The 9,452-nt window shown below is 36.0% G+C and overlaps 1 pseudogene; it reads right to left on the reverse strand.

Moving 5' to 3' along the window:
* Positions 1-2,839: 2,839 nt before the first annotated feature.
* On the reverse strand, positions 2,840-7,630 carry LOC127430940 (O-acyltransferase like protein-like; annotated as a pseudogene).
* Positions 7,631-9,452: the final 1,822 nt, after the last annotated feature.

The raw sequence follows: 9,452 nt of genomic DNA on the forward strand, positions 1-9,452 counted from the left end.
GGGGAGATCTCAAACGTGGGTATGCAGACTTTTGAACAGGGATCATTTCATTTTTTTCTTTGTTGCCATGTTTTGTTTTATGATTGTGCCATTCTGTTATAACCTACAGTTGAATATGAATCCCATAAGAAATAAAAGAAATTTGTTTTGCCTGCTCACTCATGTTTTCTTTAAAAATGGTACATATCTTACCAATTCTCCAAGGGTATGCAAACTTTTGAGCACAACTGTATATCCAGCATAATAACTATATAGGTAAATGCATTTTATTCTTAAGTGTTAAGTTATATATTTATGAGACAGGCAAGAAGGTCTATATATGTATATAATCAGAGGTGTTGTTGTATAGAACTGGAAATCAAGTGAGAGATACCACGTACAGGGGGCACACTTCAAAGACAGAAATTTTATCTTTGTAAAAATGTCTTGTACTTCAAAATGTTATTGAAATATTATGCAGTGCAGGTAATGTATAATGCAGAATTCATGTAGACATACAATGTCTGTAATTGTGAAGAGGTTGTTGATGAGGAGCAGGTTTGGCCACCAGTATTTCTTACAGTTGAAGATCTCATCTTCAGCTATAAACCAGAAGACCCCACTTTGAGCAATGGAGAACAGTCAAATGGTCAGACACATGATGAAGAGGTGGAGAGGTTGAATGCTGAATATATGGAGGGAATGAGTTAGTATAAACAAAACAGTTAAACAGAAAATCAATCCAGACATTTGTGGTGTAGAATAAACACGAAAGCAATAGTGATAAAACAGACCCTTTGAACCTCTTGATAAGAAAATGAGCCATCAGACTAGTGCTAAGAGTGTTGTCTGACCTCCGGATGGAGCTTAACAGGGACTTAGCACTCAGAAGACCACTGATTCAAACAAACAAACAAGAAATGCTTTTTTGCATCCAAGGTAGATGCTATTTACACCCTGGTGCAAATAGTGGCAGATCTTGCACCCCTATTTAAATACTAACATACAGCAAAGGGGCATCACTGCAGTGTGTTTTTTGTGTTTCTTTAAAGTCCCACAGACACATTTCATTTACATGAACCAACCAAGCAAACCGATTTACTAAAATAAACTGGACCTTCCAACACTACATATAAACGAGAGCGTGTTTGATTACACCCTTGGCTCGCTTGGTTGTATTGCTAGTTGCGCACTATGATACATCTCTACTATAGCCTTCCATCTCTTATCATTGTCTATGAAGAAACAAAGCAAATATCTTCAAGACATGGACAAAATCTACTGTATATTCTTTTTGCTTTTTGATTCTCTTTTTAAGATCCCTTGTTCTCACTGAGGTTGCTCCAGACACTGATCTGTACAGAGTGGCCTGAGATGATCCAGAGCAGACTGAGGATGCAGATGCCGTTTAGAGAATAAATGCTTCCAGAACTTGCTGTGCACAGCAAACCTTGACTACTCTTCTGTATGGATAGTCCATGCAGGCATGACAAGACACCTGGAAACCAATTCAAATCAAGGGTCAAATAAAAACAGTCACAGTCAGTTTGCTAAAAGATGACGTGTGTCAATTTTAGATGTTAAACTACTTTCTTTAATTTGCAGATACGTCTATAAGTTAGCCAAAAGTGTAAACACCTTGGCTCTGTGGTGCTATCATAACATTGCTCCATTTCTTTAAGAATACCAACCAACCCGACACAGCAACAGTGTCTCAACCAATGGTGTGAGTTTGGGTGATTCTCACGAAACCTGTCAAGAAAATGTCCTGGTCCTACTTTACTCCAAAATGAAAAGAAACAAATAAGAAATTATATTCTGCATATAGAAAATGAAGCATATTTTTAGGGCCTTTAAGATTTTTTACATTGTTAAATTATTTTCATGACAGTTGCACATTTTACCCTACAGTTCTATCAGGAAGACTCGCAGACTTGAGTGAAATTCAAGATTACATTTATTTGATAAATATAAAACAGAAATGTAATGTCTCTCATTGGCGTAAGCCCAGTCTGGCGGTCCAAAGAAGTTGTAGTCGGAACCGTCATATCCTGCTGGAGATAGGAGGCAGGGGCGAGGAGCCTACCCCCGTGCAGGACGGGACTCAACTGGTGGTGGTGTGGTGGTGGAGGTTGCCGTGTTTGCACGCTGAAACAGCAATGTGATAGATTGTGGGCAGACTTATAAAGCAATGGCTTTCATGTGATTGGCTAGGAGTTACCTAGCTAATGGTGCGATGATGTACAACTGCTAGTCTTCCCACTAGAACTATGCTGCGCTTACATTTCTCAATGTGAGAAAAGATGATAACTGTGATATTCTGGTTACCACAACGTGACAAAATGATATACAATTAAAATTAAAAAGTATTTATCACAGTAACATAGTAGTACTCTACTGCCTTTCATTTTTGCTGATTAAAAAAATAATAATTGTATAACATCTTTTTTACTGTAATTTATATGTATATAAAATACTGTTACGGTAATGAGAAACAGCATTAAAAACAATGGAAATAATAAAAGTAAAATGTCCAGACGTATTATGGTAATGAGAATTGGGTGGTAAAACATGCTTGAGTGTCCTGAAAATAATGTGCCAATGCAAAAAATATTTATGGTCCTAAATACAGACTTAATTTTCTTTATGCAAAATATATTTTTCATATTTTATTGCATTGATTGGGGGTTAAATATGACCAGGACATTTTCTTGACAGGTTTTGGAGAATCACCCAGTTGAAGCATGACTTTCTCTTTGTCCGTCCAATGACAGACAAGAGAGTGTTCGGGAAACCTGTTTGAAAACAGTAATTATTTTTGTAATTCTATTTGGTGACACTAGTAGTGCAGAAATTACACTCACTTCACCTCTAAAATATGATAAAAGATGAGTGTTTGTGTCTGTGTGTACTTGCTCTTTGTGAAGTACTGTTGGTATCTTGTCTGTGTGGCATCCTGGGCAGCACTGCATTCTTTTCTCTGATTGGCTGAGCCATTAGTCAAGACTGTTCCGTATTGGTTGGTGTGGCCCTGGCTTCACCTCTCTAAATTTCTTCCTTTTGATTAAGGCCACATACATCGAAGCTACAAGAGGAAGTGCTAACAACACACTACACACAAATCTAAAGGGGGAAAAACACTAATTCAGTCCTAAAAGCATCACTGGAATTGTTGAATAGTTTCTTGCTCTCATCTGTCATCTGACATAACTGCTAGAAATTGTTTCAAAGATGCATTTTTAAAATGAAACAAACACTAAGAATGATCAGGTGCATTCATATAAATGGATAGTTCACCTAAAATGAAAATTCTCATAATTTTTTCACCTTCTTGTTTTTAAAACCCATTTGACTTTCTTCTGTAAAACGATGTTACACAGAATGACAGCCTGAAACTAAATATTCTGCCTGATATTCTCCTGTTCTGATCTACAGAATTTTTGAGTGATATGTGAGTTTAAGGCTTTGAAAGAAACATTGAAACTTTAAACTACTCCTCTGAACACCAGTATATAAAGACACTGTTGGGATAGAATCAAGTATTTAAAATGGGTTTCCTCAGAAAGTACATGTGGTTGTACATGTGGCCTAATGTTATACCAAGTGTGAATATGTGTGTTATTCACAGACAGATTATAGCAGACCGGTCTGAATGGGGGGAATCACTATAGCACTGAGTCATAAATATTCCCAATGTGGAATCTGACATTAAGACTGAAGGCACAGGTGGAAGCAGAGGGATTCGTCCCTGCTCAAGTGCCTCTGCAAACAGATTTGCACATGTAACTGCACACAACCATGCATTACAATTGTGCATGTAAGAGCACTGAACATGTATGCATCTAATAAATGTAAAACACAATGACTTGACTCACCATAAACTACTAGTGTTTGGACTTCTGGTTCTGTGCAAGAGTCCAGAACACAAACACCCACAAAATACTCCACCCTGTCCTGAAACAACAAACAAATACATCTTGATTCAAAATACTATCTTAAGTCATAATGTATTTAATCACCAAATATGACCTGCTCTGTCATTTGTGTAACTTTGACCCAGAAACACATTTTGAGTTTTATGTACTGAAGTAAAAAGGAAAACAATTGAAATGGATTATATCAGCCAATATTAAAATGATTATATCTTTGCAACAGTTTGGAGCAGAAACACAACAATCATATCAATGAACAAAATATTAATTAAATGGATAAATTATAGATTAATAACTGAAAAACAATTATTATGGAAAATGCAATTTTCAATATAAAAATACTTCATTATACAAATAAAATACAATATAATACAAAAATACAACATTATATATATTATATAAAAATGCATTTGTAGTATTAATTTTATATGAATAATATTGTATTAAAGTAGTTTTAAATTTTTATATGCAACTCATGCACTTAAATTTTTTACTGTGACATTTCATGCTGTCATTATTGTGTAAATATTATGCATTTGAATTGGTTGTGCGATTGTACCTGTTTGAGAAAGACCTAGCAGTACTGTCCCCTGAACTTCGGCCCCTCCACAGACTGATACTCTCTTAGAGATCCCGGTCTGTTCACATTACTTCCATCAACATCTTACCAAACGCATCATACATTACATCAACAGGTGCAAAAGGACAACAGCATGGCGTGGGAATGTGTTTTGCAGTGCTGGTTCGAGTAAGAGCATGGGAGTCATCACATTGATAAGTTACCATTTACAATTTAATTGTCTCAAACAGATTAAATATAATTTAAGAAGAGTCATTATTGTTTTGGCTGGAACACAGGGGCAACATTTTATTTGGCTAACATTTATGCACCCAATGCTGATGATCAGAACTTTTTTATAGATCTTGAGGGAAAGTTACAAGCCGCTGGGATCCTCTATGATACAGTTTTGGGTGGAGACTTCAATCTTTTAGTGGATCCGGTCCTCGATCACAGTGATGCAAAAGTGTGTAGACTTTTTAGAGCAACGATGACACTACAGAGACAATAAGTCTCTTATTCCATTTGCCACCGATTGCTCAATTGGGAACATTTTAGTTTCAGATCATGCTTTGGTGTGTTTAGAGATGTTGCCTCATATATAGAGAAAAGAAAATCATATAGATGGCACTTTAATATATCTCTTTTGGAGGACCCAGCATTTCAACAAATGTTAAAGACAGAAGTTAATGTTTATGTGGAGGCCAACTGGACCTTAGTGTCCTCTGTGGGTGTGGCATGGGAGGCACTTAAGGCAGGTTTTAGGGGGCGGATCATACAATATGCCTCATTCATTAAAAAGACCAAAGCACAGGAATTAATGGAATTGGAAAAGAGTATTAAAAGTGCTGAAACAGAACTGGAGCACCGCATGTCATCCAATGGTCTTAAGTAAGGTACAGCTATATAACTATGTAACTATATAAATATATACAGGTGCATCTCAATAAATTAGAATGTCGTGGAAAAGTTCATTTATTTCAGTAATTCAACTCAAATTGTGAAACTCGTGTATTAAATAAATTCAATGCACACAGACTAAAGTAGTTTAAGTCTTTGGTTCTTTTAATTGTGATGATTTTGGCTCACATTTAACAAAAACCCACCAATTCACTATCTCAAAAAATTAGAATACATCATAAGACCAATAAAAAAAAAAACATTTTTAGTAAATTGTTGGCCTTCTGGAAAGTATGTTCATTTACTGTATATGTACTCAATACTTGGTAGGGGCTCCTTTTTGCTTTAATTACTGCCTCAATTCGGCGTGGCATGGAGGTGATCAGTTTGTGGCACTGCTGAGGTGGTATGGAAGCCCAGGTTTCTTTGACAGTGGCCTTCAGCTCATCTGCATTTTTTGGTCTCTTGTTTCTCATTTTCCTCTTGACAATACCCCATAGATTCTCTATGGGGTTCAGGTCTGGTGAGTTTGCTGGCCAGTCAAGCACACCAATACCATGGTCATTTAACCAACTTTTGGTGCTTTTGGCAGTGTGGGCAGGTGCCAAATCCTGCTGGAAAATGAAATCAGCATCTTTAAAAAGCTGGTCAGCAGAAGGAAGCATGAAGTGCTCCAAAATTTCTTGGTAAACGGATGCAGTGACTTTGGTTTTCAAAAACACAATGGACCAACACCAGCAGATGACATTGCACCACAAATCATCACAGACTGTGGAAACTTAACACTGGACTTCAAGCAACTTGGGCTATGAGCTTCTCCACCCTTCCTCCAGACTCTAGGACCTTGGTTTCCAAATGAAATACAAAACTTGCTCTCATCTGAAAAGAGGACTTTGGAACACTGGGCAACAGTCCAGTTCTTCTTCTCCTTAGCCCAGGTAAGACACCTCTGATGTTGTCTGTGGTTCAGGAGTGGCTTAACAAGAGGAATACGACAACTGTAGCCAAATTCCTTGACACCCCAGCCTCAGTCCATTCCTTGTGAAGTTCACCCAAATTCTTGAATCGATTTTGCTTGACAATCATAAGGCTGCGGTTCTCTCGGTTGGTTGTGCATCTTTTTCTTCCACACTTATTCCTTCCACTCAAATTTCTGTTAACATGCTTGGATACAGCACTCTGTGAACAGCCAGCTTCTTTGGCAATGAATGTTTGTGGCTTACCCTCCTTGTGAAGGGTGTTAATGATTGTCTTCTGGACAACTTTCAGATCAGCTGTCTTCCCCATGATTGTGTAGCCTAGTGAACCAAACTGAGAGACCATTTTGAAGGCTCAGGAAACCTTTGCAGGTGTTTTGAGTTGATTAGCTGATTGGCATGTCACCATATTCTAATTTTTTGAGATAGTGAATTGGTGGGTTTTTGTTAAATGTGAGCCAAAATCATCACAATTAAAAGAACCAAAGACTTAAACTACTTCAGTCTGTGTGCACTGAATTTATTTAATACACGAGTTTCACAATTTGAGCTGAATTACTGAAATAAATGAACTTTTCCACGACATTCTAATTTATTGAGATGCACCTGTATATATATTGGGGGTAGGAAAGGGGCATGAATCATCAGTGTATTATTCCTCGTAGATTCAGAGTCTTGGCGACGGGGCCTTAACAGCTCTTAAGAGATTATGGGAAAGAGATTTGAACTTGGTATTGGAGGATGGGAAGTGGAAAAGTATAAAAATTATTTTATTTTTTACCTTTTCTAGGGATGCAAGGGTATGCCTTATTCAGTTTAAGATTTTGCATAATTTTTATTGGACTCCCTCTAGATTAATTAGACTTGGTTTAAAAGACACCTACCTGCTGGCGATGTCAGTTAGAGGACGGAGACATAGCCCATGCTCTGTGGTTTTGCGCTAAGATTTAAGAATTCTGGGTAAGAGTCCAGCAATTTATCTGTGAGGTTTTGGTACTCAAATTACATTCTGCCCCAGACTATGTATATTGGGTGATGGGGCGGTTATTAAGGTAGGTGACAAATATACAAAAATCTGTGTCCAAACTAGTGTAATGATTGGCAGACAAGAATGGTTCACCTAATTGGGCAAGGTTGCTGCATTTGAAAAGATGTCATACAAACAGTTTGGCAGATTAGATGCTTATGGTAAGAAATGGGACAAACACATGACCTTTCTGAAAGGCTCTTGGTGAGGGCCATGTGGAAAGAAACCTTTTCTCTCTCTTTCTCTCTTTCTTCATGTTTAAGTGTGTATGCAGGCTTGGACCATGGGAACGTTTGTTGGGTTGGGGTTGGGGATTGGAAGGGGGATAAGGAATGAATGGGTGTTAAGGGGGATAATGGTTGACTGTGCATGTATATTTTGCTTTGTTCTGTGTTTGATAAGCAACCAATAAAAATGTTAATCTGAAAAGGACAACAGCAGAATAAATTGAAATGTTTTTTTTTTTTAAATATATAATACTTTTTTTTAAATTTGTTTTAAAAACAATAAAAGAAAATACACAATAAATACATAATAATAAAATAAAGGAAAAATAAAATAAATAATAAAACAAAGGGAAAATAATTCTAAAATGCACAATAACTGCTAAAAAAATAGATGAGTGTAATTGTAACACTTTAAAATAAGGTTCCATTTGTTATCATTAGTTAACTACATTTGTTAACATGAACAACAATGAACAATACATGAACAAAATCATTTTACAGCATTTGTTAATCATGTTTAATGTTAATTTCATAATTTACTAATACATTTTTTAAATTAAAAGTTGTATTTGTTATTATTAGTTAATGCAATACGAACTACCATGAACTAACAACGAAAATTTGTTTTTTTATCATTTAACATTAACCATGATTAATAAATGCTGTTTAAAAAATATATATTAATTGTTAGTTCATGATACCTAATGCATTTCCTTATGTTAACAAATGGAACCTTATTGTAAAAAGTTACCAATATAATAATAATAATAAACCCTTTCTAAAAAGTAATTTTAAACAAGTAACACAAAAATGATGAACTCTTAGACATTATAAACAATTTAATTGTTATGAAAAAGGTCAACAATGTATTACAAAAGCACAGAAAATGTGCAAAATAGGTTAACAATAAATACTTCACTAATTTTAAAAAGATTAAGGTGACCTACATTTGGAAGGAAAAGAAAAGCAAAACCAGAAAATATGACCCCTTCATGTACAGACACATACAGGTCTCATAAAAATGAACAGAACAGAATTAAAATGCTTAATAAAATCAATGAAAAAAATTAATAAAAAATATGTGACTTACTCAGCACTGCATATTGGCTCTGTGTCTTTCTCTAATTCCATAAGGAACATCATAGTGTCCTGCATGCATTTTAGTGACATGTTCCAGGCACATGCAGCGTGGTATAAGAGCAGCCACATCTGAGTGACAACAGTCCATCTCAACTGTAACATCTTGCACAGTGTCTCATTTTGGCTGTTTCATTGCTTTAAATAGGAGCTGGGCACATGATCGGAGAAGAGCTGGACATATGACAGGTGATCTCGAGTTATGAAAGAACAACAACTGAGCAATAAAATAGTTGGGTTTGGCATTACAGCCCAATTAAACAGAAAAATGTATAGTTTTTTTTTTAAACCAGTCAAAAATCAGTCATAATACCGCTTACATCAAGGGCCAGGAAAGAGCTAATTGGTGTGTTTTGCATGGAAAAAATAATCTGAATATGGATGCCACAGTGGAAGATAACATGCTTCAATAACACAGCATAATAGCTTTTTTTCGAGGAAAGATAGAATAATTTTTTTCTTTTTTTTTTTTTTAATAAAAAGGTTCCTCTGCCCTCATCCACTCTCTCCCTCAGAATTACACCAACCAATTACACACAGTCAATGTCACCTCTGTCAACAGGAAAGCACCAATCACACAGCTGCATTTCACACTGAAGGTTTTTCTGAAAATCTTGACTTTTATTTCCCCTGTAACCATGGTAACCAAGATCAGTGGCAAGCGGAGAATTGCTTTTAAAGGAATATTCCGAGTTCAATACAAGTTAAGCTCAA

This window comes from Myxocyprinus asiaticus, chromosome 40 (assembly GCF_019703515.2).
Source record: "Myxocyprinus asiaticus isolate MX2 ecotype Aquarium Trade chromosome 40, UBuf_Myxa_2, whole genome shotgun sequence".
Taxonomy (NCBI): domain Eukaryota; kingdom Metazoa; phylum Chordata; class Actinopteri; order Cypriniformes; family Catostomidae; genus Myxocyprinus; species Myxocyprinus asiaticus.